The sequence below is a fragment of the Silene latifolia genome, chromosome X (assembly GCF_048544455.1).
Source record: "Silene latifolia isolate original U9 population chromosome X, ASM4854445v1, whole genome shotgun sequence".
In the NCBI taxonomy this organism is placed as follows: Eukaryota; Viridiplantae; Streptophyta; class Magnoliopsida; order Caryophyllales; family Caryophyllaceae; genus Silene; species Silene latifolia.
In genome coordinates this window covers 296,092,167-296,107,404 of record NC_133537.1, presented here as the reverse complement: position 1 = coordinate 296,107,404, position 15,238 = coordinate 296,092,167, and the positions used below count along the sequence as shown (strand labels likewise).

Below are 15,238 nucleotides of genomic sequence, written 5' to 3'. Positions count from 1 at the left end.
AGATTGTTGTTTTGTTTGATGTTCTGTTGATGGGACACAGTTTTCAGGAGTTGTTACAGTACATTTGATCTTGTTGTAGATGAGGCATCGGTGCACATAGTCATGGCAAGTGATTCGTAGAACATGTGTGGTAATGATCTGAAAGCTGCAGGTGGTTCCTAATCTTTCGTTGAGACAGTGAGTGTAGGCTGTTGGGAATTAGCGTCATGTTAAGTTATGTATGAGTTTTGCGGTAAAGAAAGAAAAGAACTTGGGGATCTAGGGTGAGTGTATGTAATAATTGTGGATCGTGAGTTATGAGTATGGAGATAGGTGCAGGTATAGAGGATTATGTCGTTTTGGCAGTAATAGGGAACAATTGAAGTTTTGGTTAAGTTAAAGATTTTGAGGTATAGGTTAGGTGGTGTGACGAGTGAATTGAAGTATAAGAATTGTTTAAGTAAGAGAGCCTTAGATATATGCATGGCGAGTGTTTAGATTATAGGTGGTTATATTTGACATGCGGTGGTGATGGGGATAGTGAGAAGAAATAGCTAGGATTTAGTATTAGTGAGTTACGAGGACGTAACATTTATCTTAAGAGGAGTAGGATGCGATAAAAGAAATTTTGATGGTTGTGCATATGGTAGTATAATTGGAAGTAGAGTGTTGGTGTAGCATAAAGGACAGATATTTGTTTTGATTGATTTTATTAAAGGTCATGACCGTGCTGGTAGTAGTTCGATGTTTAGGAATGGGAGAATATTTCGATAGTGTTGACAGTTGGATGATGGTGTTTATGAGTTCGATAGTGTTGACAGTTGGATGGTGATGTTATGAGTGTGAGTAAACTTCGAGGACGAAGTTCCTTTTAAGGGTGGTAGAATGTAACATTCCGTTTGATGTTTATGAATATCTTGATATTGGATTTTCTAATGGATAATATGTTATGAGGCTAGCAGCGTTTGTGGATAGTAGTTGGTTGGAGTTGGTGTCGAGAGAGACTATGATGTAGTTGATATGATATCGTGAGTCGTGTTGTGGAGATAGGTATAGTTGGTGGAGTTGGTGTTAGGTGTTCATGTTTTATAGGTTGGGTTTTCGTCTGAGTTCGTAGCTATGTTGTTGTGTCTTGGTCGAGTTAGTATGTTTGTTTTTATGTATGGGTTGAACTTCGGGGACGAAGTTCTTTTTAAGGAGGGAAGACTGTAATACTACGGTTTTATGAGTCTCTGGGTACTCTATCGAGTGGGGCTTACTCTGTCGAGTAAGTATGTTTTGGTATACGAAACAGTGTTCTGTCTGTAGGGTACTCGATCGAGTAGCCTTGGCACTCGATCGAGTAAGTGGCACTCGATCGAGTATGTTACGTACTCGATCGAGTAAGTTGGTTATCGGGTAATATTTTGACGGGTTTTGTTAATAATGCGAATTAGTATATATAATACGCCGTTATCTTTCATACACACTTTTATAAACCTTATACACTCAAAAAGAGATTGCAAACTACGTTGTTCTCCCCATTCACATTATTGGCAAATCCCTGAGCTAGAGAGGTCGGATTTCGTTGTTCTTTGCATCATAGTGATCCTTGCGTCAAGGGTAAGATCCACGTACCATTTTTATAGCATTTGGTTGACTTTGTTTAAACCCTAATTTTGGGAATTGGGGGTTTTTATGATTTATTGTGTTGTTAGTAATTGTATGATTATGTGTTAGGAGGAGGATTCGTAGAGGAGAGATTTTGAGACAGCTGCTAAGATCGTTTTCTGTGTGTTTGCATTCCAGGTAGGGTTTTCCCTACTCAGTATTAGTTACATGATATGTGTGGTGATTGTGCTGTAGTTAGTGATTGTTGATTGATTCAGACGGTTGTGATTGTATATTGTTGATTGATTCAGACGGCTGTTGATTTTGGTGTTATGGTTATTGTTTATCTGTCTGTGTTCTTCGAGGGGCGTTCCTGGCTGAGTGGAGTCACCTGCGGGAGTGGCTTCACGCCCATGATTCGCCTTCTGTGGAACCCGCCACAGAAGGGATGTGCACATTAATGGACATGGGTTTATCGCTCGATGGAGATGAGCGGGGCTTAGGTGGGAACGGCTATGGTCCCCCACTGGCGGCGAGGAGTAACCTGTTGTGATGGGTACTCTGGCAGGGCTACACACTTTAGTGTGTAGTCAGTTGTGTGGAGATTGGATATGGAGACTGTGGTTGTGTTGAGCTGTTTGAACTGTTTGTGAACTTGTCTCATCGTGGCTTTGTTTTTGTGTAATTAGTAGTGACCCCGTTTAAATGTTTTAAAAACTGTGGTGATCCATTCGGGGGTGGTGAGCAGTTATTGAGCAGGTATGAGCTGATGCGTATGGGATAACTAGGAGAAGTCACCACGATGCAGTTTAGAAGTCTTCCGCTGTGTTTGATAGTTTTATAGTCTTTTGATAGTAGACAGTTTTGGAGAACTTGTATCTCTTTATCAGTTTTGTTTTTTGGCATGTAATCACATTAAACGTTATTTACTATTTAAATATGTTTCTTTATTGTCTTATGATTATCATTGCCTCGGGTAACCGAGATGGTGACGTTCCTATACCTGAGTGGTCCTGGTAAGGCACTTGGATTATGGGGGTGTTACAGAACTTGAAACCTCCTAGAATCTTCAAGGTTAGAGGAAATCTTTAGATTTTTGTTGGGGAAAGATGAAATAAAGCCATGAGATGCTTCATCCTAAGAAAACAAAGATAAATATCTTTTACGATAGTCATTAAAAGGAATAAAGTGTAACATAGAGTTTTCTGAAGCGGATGAGGACTGAGAGACTGTCCTGTGAGAATCTGCAAAGGCAGCAGTTGACATCGGAGAAATAGATGATGGCATGGAGCTGAAAGCATTAGACAAAGAACCAGCAGCTGACAGAGTATCTCCAGGAGATACAACATTTGTAAGAGCTTGGCTATCGGTATTTTGTCTAGAGTGTAATGCCAAATGTTGGTACAACAAGTCAAAATTGCTGGGCAGAATAACATCAGGAACCAAAAAGTCCGCTGAAGAGGATTGATTTCCTTCCGAAACTGGAGAGGTATAACCCGAGGAACTAAAATTTTGCAAATGTAGAGGGCAATGAGAGATCACCTGTCGAGGTTGAGCGAAAGAAGCAAGTGGCCGAAACAAGGGCGGTGAGTCCGAGAAGCTTAGAAACCGGAGGGTGGGATCCTCAGTTGGGTCAGGAGCTTGCATACGAAAAACTAATCGTGGGGCATCTCCATTCGGAATATTTACAGGGGTAGGATTAGGGGTAAATTGAACAGGTCCCATAACAAGATTAGGGTCATCTGTATCATTGTGGACATGGGCCATCCGCACCCGCACATTGGTTTCGAGGCGGCGGCACTTCTCCCACGGAACTCCGGCGCGAGGCCGAGGCACGTCATGGGCCGTTAGCGATTTAAAAGGCATTGAAACCAGTGAAAGGTTTGACAAGCCTGGATTTGTGGCGTCGCCACCAATTTTTATGGAAAATTGGAACCGTTCGAATACTTCGCGTCATGTCAAGATATAAAGTAGTGACATGAACACTAAGAAATTCGTTACCCTTAGTATTCTATGTCTAGAATGACTCTCGTGATGCCAATGAACATGGATCTTCACAGAGATCTTGAGTAAGGGGTGAGGGTACGTATTAGGAAGCTCGTTTATTTGAACACCTAATCCCGCCCGCCTCGATATCGGCCTCTACTAATGATTAGGGAAATCGTTCATACTCGATATGTCGTCGATGTAATGCATGCAATGCAACAAACATAGATTAATCCTAGCATGTGAAAATAGACTATGTCTGTGAACAAATGATGTGACCATTATTTGAGCATATTTAGTCCCCGAATTAATCTTGTTCCCATGCTTTTTAGTGCATATTTGGGTCATTTATTGTCTTTAGTCCTTTGTTTTGCATATACTTTGAGGTTTTGATCCCTTGGTAGGAAAGGAGTGCAAACCTTGCATTTTCATGGCAAAATGAAGCTAAATTGATTGAATTCAATGACCAAGCATCAAAGAGAAGACAAGACTAGAAGGCCTTTGTACATATTGTAGTAGTTGGGCAATGATGAGAAAAGATCCTTGCATTCCCGATGAAATCCCCAAGGATTGTATGAAGAAGAAGGAAGAAAAGAAGAAGGGAAGAAGCTGATCAAGAATCCGAGCGGATTGCCCACTGGACGCCCGTCCAGCACAGGGAATCCGAGCGTCTTCCTCATAGGGAAGCTCGTCCAAAACCACCACAATCCGCCCGTCCACCCAACAAATCCACTCGTCCAAAAGACCCACAATCCGCTCGTCCCGTGCCCTGGACGCTCGGATTGTGTGACAGCTATCCCGTTTTCTACTTGTTCTATAAAGGATGCGCATACCTCGGGAAAGACTAGCAAAAAGGAGACTCGCATATTTTTTTGAGAGGAGCGATTCCTCAAGGACTTAATCGTCATTTAAGCCCTTAGTAAACCCTAATTTGTGTACCTAATCCCCACTATAAATACCCCATTAGTCTAATTAGATTATCATGTTCATCTTATCAATCTTTAGTGTAGTTTATATCAATCTAATCTCTCTTTAATCTTGTAATCAATTTTTAATCAAGTCTTAATACAAATCTCATTTCCTTAATCTCTCTTTTGTTCATCTTTCATTTCGGGTAATTGAAGATTATTTGGGTTATTATTGGGAGATTGACAACCTTCCAATCAATCATCAAGTACTTCTATTATTTTTTGCTTTATTATTGGAATCATTAGTATGTATAATTCTCTTAATCCCTTTTTAATTATTGTTAATTATCTTCATTTATTCATCATGTTTTACTTTGTTGGTATGATTGACAACCTTGCTAGCATGTTCAACATGATAATGAGTGAGTAGTTTTCTTAACTAGGGTTAATGGGTAATTAGGGGAAACCAACATGGGAGATGATTCATGCTTAAATTAATATGTTTTCATAGTTTATTTCCTTGCTTGTTGTGATCTCAATTTATGCACATGTTATGTTTGATGAAATGCGAGTGATCGGTCCGTTTCGTGTTCACAATTAAATAGATGTGGTCGTTGGGTCACGTCCTAATCAAAACACAATTTATAGCTTCACAAACAACTCTACAATTAGTAAAGAGGCAAGTAAAGGTCGGATCCCAAGGGATGGGAATTGAGATGAGATTTCTATTGAAACTAGTGGTGTCTTAGGGGTGTCACAATTTGGGTTGATGTAGAAGGTCACTAAACTAAAAATAGCAATGGAAATAAACAAGCAAGATGAATTAAAAGAGTTGTAAACAATTGATAAAAAGCACTAGGGTGTCATGGGGTCATAGGGGAATCATGGGAATTGATCATACAAACATGTTCTCAAATTATAAGCAAGCAATTATTGTTGTGATGGATTGAGTTGGGTTATATCTTACAATCCTAGGAAAGTTTGGGTCCCGGAGCCGAATCGATTAGATTGTACAACACCTACAAGTCGACTTAATCTTTCCTACTCAACAACATGCATGGTCTAATGAGACTCGAGTTGGTTTATGTCTTACAAGTCTCATTGAAAAGATAGGTGATGGGTAAAAAATGCAAGGATTCATAGGCTCGCATTTCATCAAACATAACATGTGCATGAGTTGAGATCAAAACAAGCAAGCAAATAAAACATGAAAGCATATTAATTTAAGCATGAATCATTCCCCATGTTGGTTTCCCCTAATTACCCATTAACCCTAGCTAGGTGACTACTCACTCATTATCATGTTAATCATGCTAGCAAGGTTGTCAATCATACCAACAAAATGAAACATAATGAACAAATGAAAGTAATTAGCAATAATTAAAAAGGGATTAAGAGAATTATACCTACTAATGATTCCAATAATAAAGCAAAGATAAAATAAGTACTTGTTGCTTGATTGAGAGGTTGTCAATCTCCCAATAATAACCCAAATAATCTTCAATTACCCAAAATAAAGGATGAACAAAAGAGAGATTAAGGAAAAAAAACTTGTATTAGAACTTGATTAATTGTTGATTACAATACTAAAGAGAGATTTGATTGATATTAGCTACTCTAAGAATTGATAAGAAGAACATGCTCTTCTAATTAGACTAATGGGGTATTTATAGTGGAAATTAGGGGGATGCATTAGGGTTAACTAAGGGCTAAACTAGTAATTACACTTTTTAGATTGAGCAGGGAGGAGCCGGTAGTTTTCGAAGGAAGGGCTTCTTTCTTTGTAGTTTGGAGAAGACGAAATTGCGCTGTACAGGAATCCGTGCGTTTTGGAGTCGGGACGGGCGGATTCAGGCGGTGGAAAACGGGCGGCTTCAGGTGAATCCGGGCGGATTCTGGTGGCTGCAAACCCGAGCGTCTTGGGATGAAACCGCACGGATTGTGCATGTGGAGGACGGCCGGATTGTAGACAATCCGCACGGATTGTGCCTCAGCAACATTTCTTCTTCTTTTCTTCATAAAATCCTTGGGGATTTCCTTGGGGACTCAAGGATCCTTTCTCAACATTGCTCATCTACTATAATATGTACAAAGGCCTTCTAATCTTGTCTCTCCTTGATGCTTGGTCATTGGATTCGATCAATTTAGTCTCGTTTTGCCATGAAAATGCAAGATTCTTACTCCTTTCCTACCAAGGGATCAAAATCTCAAAGAATATGCAAAACAAAGAACTAAAGATAATAAATGACCCAAATATGAACTAAAAAGCATGGGAACAAGGCTAATTCGGGGGTTAAATATGCGCTAATTATGGTCACATCAAATATCCCCAAACCGAACCTTTGCTCGTCCCGAGTAAAGAGGTGACAAAGACTAGGACCATTATTTAAACTAACCTAATAACATAGCCGACATGAGTCAATTAGCGGGTCTCACTCCGCCCCTTCAACTTACAACAAGACAACCATGAGGTAGGATGCCTTCTTGCAAGGCAAGGTGGGTCTTGCCAACATGGCGACACATCCAAACATTAAGCACACAAAATCACATAATGGATGCATCTACAAAAGGAATAGCCACTTCCTCATCAAGTGGCGGAGGCACTAAAGAGGAACAAATTTAAGAGCATGTAATCCTTCACAAATACTAGTTCAACAAATTACTAAGGCTAAGAGGATGGCACTAAATCACCTCCAAATGGTGTTAAACTAGACTACTTTCGACCTCAATTTCCAAATGCTTTCGTCAAGGGCGATCGGATGGTGGTGGAATGATGATCCCTATGATGCTAGTAGCATATGACATGACAAGTCTCGAATTCTCTACAAAAGTAAAGGTCATGGATCGTCCCAAGCTTGACAAAGTGGCTTGACAAAAATGCTTTTTGGGAATGAAATGCTCAAATCTTTATAAACAAGGGTGGATACGACTAGTATTCAAAAATTGACCTCATTCAACTTTCCCATTTCAAAAATTTGAGATGGGGTTTGTCCCTTCCGGGCTAGTGTCCTTTGCTTTCACCAATCGCTTATTAGGCAACCGGTTAACCTCTAGACAATAGCTTTTCGGGGTGATAGTCACTCTCTCTCTGGGCGGTCGAATTCACAACCGTGTGGGGGCCCAATTCAATGGATCCCGCTCCAAAGCACATCGAAGTGGTACGCCTCCATCAAAACAATTAAATTTCTCAACATTCAACAATTCATAACATTTGAGGTTTCCTTAGCATTAAATTACTTCCACATGACAAAATTCTTTGAAATGAGCACTTCAAACTTATTGATAGAAAGTATTTTTGGGTTGCCTTACCACAAGGTCAATCAAGGTCACCTAGACAAGTTAACCAAGTCCACATCGCATCACGGGGTTGGATAGGTGACTCACATGCAAACCCTTGACTAGGCTTTGGGTCATGGGTCAAAAGACACCAGTATGACACTACCTAGGGTGGTTTTCAACCATTCTAGTAGGCAAAGTCTTAAGTTGAAAAAGTATTTGTAATGGCTTAGTTGCTCTTGTCAAAGTTCCTAATTAGGCATTTTTCAAAACATTTTATCTAAATGCAACTACATGCTATGATGCAACTATTATAAACATCCTAATGCAAGTGATTCTATCAACTAATATGACATATAAACTAAATGCAAGTCCTAAGTTCACATTGTTATACCGCATCAATCAAAATAAAGCCACATAGTCATTAACATAAAGAGGAAAAAGGAGATTGGAAAGATCATACCATGCGGTCTTCATGATCCTCATGTCTCGGATGTGGCGTAGTCGATCAATGTGAACAAGGATAGAACAAATACAATATATACAATAATATATACAAGACTACACTACAAAAGGAAATAAACATGTTTTTTGGCTTTTTCAATTTTTCAAATTTTTATGTTTTTTTGAAATTTTTTTTTTTCAATTTTTTTGGATTTTTGAATAAGAGGTAAGTTAGAATTCCCCATCCCCACACTAATATGGGCATTGTCCTCAATGGCCAAAATGATGGGAAATTATGCAAAGATGATGCATGATTTCTACACTAAATGCAATCTACACTAGTCTACACTACATGATGCATGGTTTTTGTTTATGACGGAGAGGATAATTTAGATTACCTCCCGTTGTGTATGCATTAACTTCCCCAAACCGAGTTAGACACTATTGCTAATGTCCAAGGATGGGTGTAGTTCATGCACACACTATGCAATGCATGAAACTAATTTGTCATTTTGGATTTTGAAAGTGGGAACAATGAAATGAGAACACCTCAATGGTACCGAGGTGTGAGTCCTCAATGGTGCTAGGACTACTCCAACAATGATCAAGAAAATAATTAAAAACAAAGAGAGAAATATACAAACCTTGAGAGGGTAGGAGCCTCCAAACCTTGCTAATCTTCCATCATATCATCACTACCATCACTTTCCTCTTTAGAAGTGGTCTCATTGCCACTTCCCTCTTCATTTGCTTCTTTACTTTATTCTTCACCTTGCTCTTCATCTTGCTCATCATCCTCTTCTCCTTCTTCACTAGCTTCTTCATCAATGTTATCATCAACTTCTTTATTACCAACAACCTCATTGTCACCCGGAACGACCCTAGATGCACTCGGAAATAGGACTTCCTTATCCGCCCAACTAGGCAAAGGACATGATGGGTCAAGTAGTACTTGCCTAGCTAAGTGTAAGAGGGGTGGATATTGAGCTAAGTAAGTATTTTTCCGATCCTCAAAGGCTTGCTTGTGCATTGCTTGCATGAGAAGAGTCAAATAATCATTTCTTGCTTCAACACCCTCTGGCTTGAACTCTTGGTACTCAAAAGGGTAAGGTGGTGTGACAATGGAAGAGGAGGGTATTTCAAGTTCACCCTTTTGTTGTTGGATAGTATACTCGGCCTCTTTTGAAAGGGGAAGTAGATAATTGGTCCGGTGGACGCTTAGACGACAAATCTTTGAAGGCAAAGTAAACGATCTAGCCTCACTAGTGAGCCATCCATACTTGTTGTCAAGAGGGTTATGTGCAACCCACTTGTACTTGTGTATCATAGTATGCATATCAACAAGATGACCACCTTCTTTTGCTTCATACTTGTTATCTTTGTTGAAGTTAGGATCAAAGTATTTAGCTAGGATAGTGACTAGGCCGCCATTCACAATAACGGTAGTGCCTTTCTTCCCACAATCAATGTTGAGCCATCTATCCACCAAAAGCCTTAGAGAGTTGAAAGGCTTGGTGTGTACTCTTCCAATGTTCAAAGCCGACTCAAGAAGAACAAAATCAAGTTTGGTGAAATGGTTGGTATCTTTCCTTGCAATGATGGTGTTTCCTATGACCTTGTGCGATACTCTTATGCCCGGATGGTGGACTAAAAGAGCACGACTCGCATGAAAGTCCTCAAATTTCCTTCCGGAAATTGCCTCCCAAAGAAGGTCGGGGTCATACTTTCCAACATTCTTAAAATAACTCGGTTCATCACTAAGACCCAAAGCTTCACCCAATTCCCTAAAGGAAATGCATCTACTAACATTAGCTAGACGAAACTCGAGGTTCTCCCTAGTCTCAACTTTGTTGACTTTCAAAGAACTCAAAAATTCCAAGGTAAGGGAGGGGTATGTCAATTCTTTTGATTCAAACAATTTCTCCAACCCCATGGCTTTGAAAAAAGCTCTAGTTTGCTCAAGGACACCCAACTTATCTAAGGTATCTTCACAAATAAACTTGGTGGATTGAAATGATTTTCTAGCAAACTTGGCAAAAGTGTCTCTATGGGTTTTGGAAATAAAAGTTACCTCCGGATAGTGCAAAAGTTGATCAATTTCCGGAGTAGTAGATGTTGTTGCTCCCATAGAAGGTTGTTGTTGTTGTTTCACTTCCAAGTTTGGGTTTGCTACCACTATAGCCAATGCTTTCTTTGCTTGAAGAGCCTTTTGCCTTGATGAAAGTGTCTTTGCCTTTGGTACCTTTGCCTTTGTTGCCTTTGTTGCTCCCTTAGTCCTTGCCATTGATGAATTAACCAAGAAAAAGTGAAAAATCTTCAATTTCTAGTGCACCCAAATCGATTTAAAGATGAAAGGCTTTGCCTTTATGAATTCAAAAATCGACTCAAAGGTTGAAGATTTTGTGATTGGTTTTGATTTTTATTGAAAAAGGAGTGATTGATTTGTTGTTAAAAGGATGTTTTGATTTGATTTTGGTGAATGTAGTTGAGGAATTTTGTTTTTGTGATGGAGAGGATGAGGGTTTTGAGTAGTGTTATGAATGAAGGAATGAAGAAATGAATGTGGGAGGGGTTTTATAAAGCCCGAAAAATTCGAACTGTAGGGGCAATCCGTGCGGTTTCTGCTCGGGACGGGCGGATTCTGGCTTTTCTGGGTTGGGAAAAAACTTGCCTAAAGACGGGCGTCTTTAAGGGAAGACGCTCGGATTCGAAAACACGGGACGGGCGAATTTTTCAGAAGACGGGCGGATTCCTTCACAACAATTTTTCTTGTTTTCCTCAGCCAAGAAGACGGGCGTCTTCCTTTCAGGACGGACGGCTTTTCAAAGACTGGCGGATTTGGATGCAGGACGCCCGGATTCGCTTTCAGTCAAAAAATATTTCAAAAGTTCAGCTCAGAGAGACGTGCGTCTTCTACCCAACACGGCCGGATTGCATGAAAACGGGCGGATTCTCCTGAATCCGCTCGGATTCGACCCCTTTGTACCCGGATTCAGTTCCATCCGTGTACAACGCATATCCCTTGTCATTATTCCAATCTTCTTCATATCTCTTGTTCTTCATTGTGGGGGCATTACTAAGGCATGGATAGCCTAGGCAATTGTCATCCCCACACTAAGCTAAAGCACTACACATCAATTGAGATCATTAGTCCCTCCCTCACTTCTCTCAAACATGACAATTATCTTGATCAAAGTATATAAAAATCCAAATATGACAAAAATGTAATACAAGAATTGAAATGCGAGTTAGGGAGTTAGAAATATTTACAAATGGTGGTTTAGGGAGGACTCCACCAAACTCTCATTCTTGATGAGATGTCAAGGGGGCATGTTCAAGGTGTTGTTGATGTTGCTTAACACCTTGAAGAAATAATCAAAAGCTTGTTCATTGTCGTTATAAAGCTCTTCAATAGACCTTGGCCCTTGTTGTCGGTCTTGATCGATGGCATTACCAATGTAGGGATTAAAAATCCCTTCAAATTCGTCGTCCCAAAGACCACAAACTTCATTAAGTTGATCATTGAAAATCTCTTGATTTGATGGAGACAACTCTTCCAATTTCTTCTCTTGGCCAATGAGGCCATCCTCTTCTTCTTTGCTTGATTTTGATGAGCTTTGCAAGCTCTCCTTGTCACAATTCACTTGCTCTTTGAATGGAGCATCTTCAATTTTCTTCTTCCATTGGAGTTCCGACTTCTTCCTATCATCCTTCCGGATATAATGATCAATCATGAAACACGGTTCATGCAAACGAGGAGCTCTCATAGTCTTGTCAAGATTAAAGGTTATGCTTTCATCTCCCACTTCTAGAGTGAGCTCACCATGTTTCACATCAATCACCTCACCCGCGGTGTGTAGGAAAGGTCTTCCTAGAATGATTGGAATGTTGGAATCTTCCTCCATATCAACAATGACAAAGTCCACCGGGATGAAAAACTTCCCAATTCGTACGGGAACATCTTCCCATATCCCTAATGGTGTCTTCGTCGATCTATCGGCCATTTGGAGTGTGATATTGGTGCATTTAAGCTCTCCCATTCCCAACCTTTTACTTACCGAGTACGGCATAACACTCACACTAGCCCCTAGATCACATAAGGCTTTGTTGATCGTGGTGTCGCCAATGGTACACGGTATTGAGAAGCTTCCCGGATCCTTTAGTTTCGAAGGTGAACTCCCTTGAAGTATTGCACTACTCACCTTAGTGAAGGCGATAGTCTCAAGTTTCCGGATCGACTTCTTCTTTATGAGGATGTCTTTCATGTATTTCGCATAGGCCGACACGTGATTGATTAATTCCGTGAAAGGAATTGAGACTTCCAAATTCTTCACAATTTCCATAAACTTTCCAAGTTGGTCATCAAATTTGGGCTTGGCTTGACGACTTGGAAAAGGAAGTCTAATCACAATGGGCTCCTTCTCCTTGACCTTGTCTTCTTTTTTCTTTGAAATTTCTTCTTTTGATGATTCTCCTTCTTTGGAGTTTTGCACAATTTCTTCCTTATCACTAGCTTCCACAACTTCATCCTCAACTTGCTTCTTTGGTGCTTCATACCTTGTACCACTTCTCAAGTGAATGGCACTAACCGTTTCATGTCTTGGGGTATTACTTTGAGGTGGTAATTGCCCCTTTTGTCTTTGTGAGCTTGAAGATGCTAGTTGAGTCAATTGGGTTTCCAACATCTTGGTGTGAGCTAGGATGTTGTTGATGGTGGTTTCCTTTGCTTGACTATCTTTTTGCATTTGAGTGAAAAACTCTTGTTGATTCTTTTGCATTTGGAGGACCGCTTTTTGAACATAAAAACCTTGGTCATTTTGGTGATTGTATGGATTTTGATTTTGGTAACCTTGGTTTTGATTGTAAAAGGGTCTTTGATTTTGGTTTCTCATGGGAGGTGGGGTGTATGTTGTTTGAGGGTTTTGAACATTTTGGCTTTTGTATGAGAGATTTGGATGGAATTTGGTGTTCTCATTATAATAGTTGGAATAAGGGGTACCACTCTTGTATGCTTGGAAAACATTCACTTATTCATTTGTTCCCCTACATTCACTTTGGTCATGTCCCAAAGTTCCACAATTCTCATATATCCCACTTGGGATTGATGAAGATGCCGTCATGGCATTAACATGATGCTTTGGTGATTTTGAGACTTCTTCAAGTCTAGCCATAGCTTTTTCAAACTTCAAATTGATTGTGTCAATGTGGGCACTAAGTTGGGCACCCAATTGAGTAACGGAGTCCACTTTATGCTTCCCTCCTCTAGTAGCCTTGCGAGGTCTACTATATTGCGAGTTATGGACCGCCATTTCCTCAATTTTGTTCCATGTTTGATTGTCATCAACTTCGGTGAACATTCCATTTGATCCCATGTTGAGAATGTTCCTTGAATCTTCATATAAACCGTTCCAAATTGTTGTACCAAGAACCATTCGCTAAGTCCATGGTGAGGACATGAGCGACAAATTCCCTTAAACCGCTCCCAAGCTTCATACAAAGATTCTTCATCCCTTTGCTTAAAACCCGTAATTTGAGCTCTTAGCATGTTAGTCTTTTCCGGTGGGTAGAATTTTTTGTAGAAAGCTAGAGCCAACTTCTTCCAAGAATCTATTCCGAGAGTGGCCTTATCAAGGCCCTTCAACCATTGTTTCAGCAGTGCTTGATTAGAGAAAAAGGAAATAAGACCCATCGAATTTGGTCTTGAGTTACACCGGTTTGAGAAATCGCATCACAATAGTCACAAAAGGTTTCCATATGAGAATGAGGGTCTTCACTAGGCATCCCCCCAAATTGGCTCCTTTCGACTAATTGGATAAAGGCGGATTTGGCAATAAAATTTCCGGTTAGATGTTGTGGCGTGGGAGTACCATTGGGTAGGTTCTCCTCGGTGGGTACGGAATGTGACGAAAACTTAGACATTGTAGGTTGATTTTGTGGGGTATTTTGTAATGGGTTCTCCTCACCTTCTCTTGCAAAAGGGTTGATGAACTCAATAGTTGGTTTAACAACCTCACTAATACCTCTCAAATTCCTCCTAGCAAATCTCCTATTGTTTGTCAAGGTTCTTTCAATTTGGTCAAAAGGTAACAAATCACCCTGTGACCTTCTAGACATCCAAAATATCAAACAACTTGAAAACAATTAGAACAAACCTTGAGGAGTTTTACTTCCCCAAGGCAAAGAAAGACACAACTAATAACAATGTAAGAAAATCTAAATCAAATAAACACCGTCCCCGGCAACGGCGCCATTTTTGATCGGTCCCGGAGCCGAATCGATTAGATTGTACAACACCTACAAGTCGACTTAATCTTTCCTACTCAACAACATGCATGGTCTAATGAGACTCGAGTTGGTTTATGTCTTACAAGTCTCATAGAAAAGATAGGTGATGGGTAAAAAATGCAAGGATTCATAGGCTCGCATTTCATCAAACATAACATGTGCATGAGTTGAAATCAAAACAAGCAAGCAAATAAAACATGAAAGCATATTAATTTAAGCATGAATCATTCCCCATGTTGGTTTCCCCTAATTACCCATTAACCCTAGCTAGGTGACTACTCACTCATTATCATGTTAATCATGCTAGCAAGGTTGTCAATCATACCAACAAAATGAAACATGATGAACAAATGAAAGTAATTAGCAATAATTAAAAAGGGATTAAGAAAATTATACCTACTAATGATTCCATTAATAAAGCAAAGATAAAAGAAGTACTTGATGCTTGATTGAGAGGTTGTCAATCTCCCAATAATAACCCAAATAATCTTCAATTACCCAAAATAAAGGATGAACAAAAGAGAGATTAAGGAAAAAAACTTGTATTAGAACTTGATTGTTTGTTGATTACAATACTAAAGAGAGATTTGATTGATATTAACTACTCTAAGAATTGATAAGAAGAACATGCTCTTCTAATTAGACTAATGGGGTATTTATAGTGGAAATTAGGGGGATGCATTAGGGTTAACTAAGGGCTAAACTAGTAATTACACTTTTTGGATTGAGCAGGGAGGAGCCGGTATTTTTCGAAGGAAGGGCTTCTTTCT

General features: G+C 39.8%; 1 non-coding gene across 1 annotated transcript; it reads left to right on the top strand.

Annotated features, from left to right (window-relative positions):
• Positions 1-13,621: 13,621 nt before the first annotated feature.
• LOC141623986 (small nucleolar RNA R71) lies at positions 13,622-13,728 on the top strand. Its single transcript, XR_012533799.1, has one exon. It is a non-coding gene; the product is annotated as a small nucleolar RNA R71 (small nucleolar RNA).
• Positions 13,729-15,238: the final 1,510 nt, after the last annotated feature.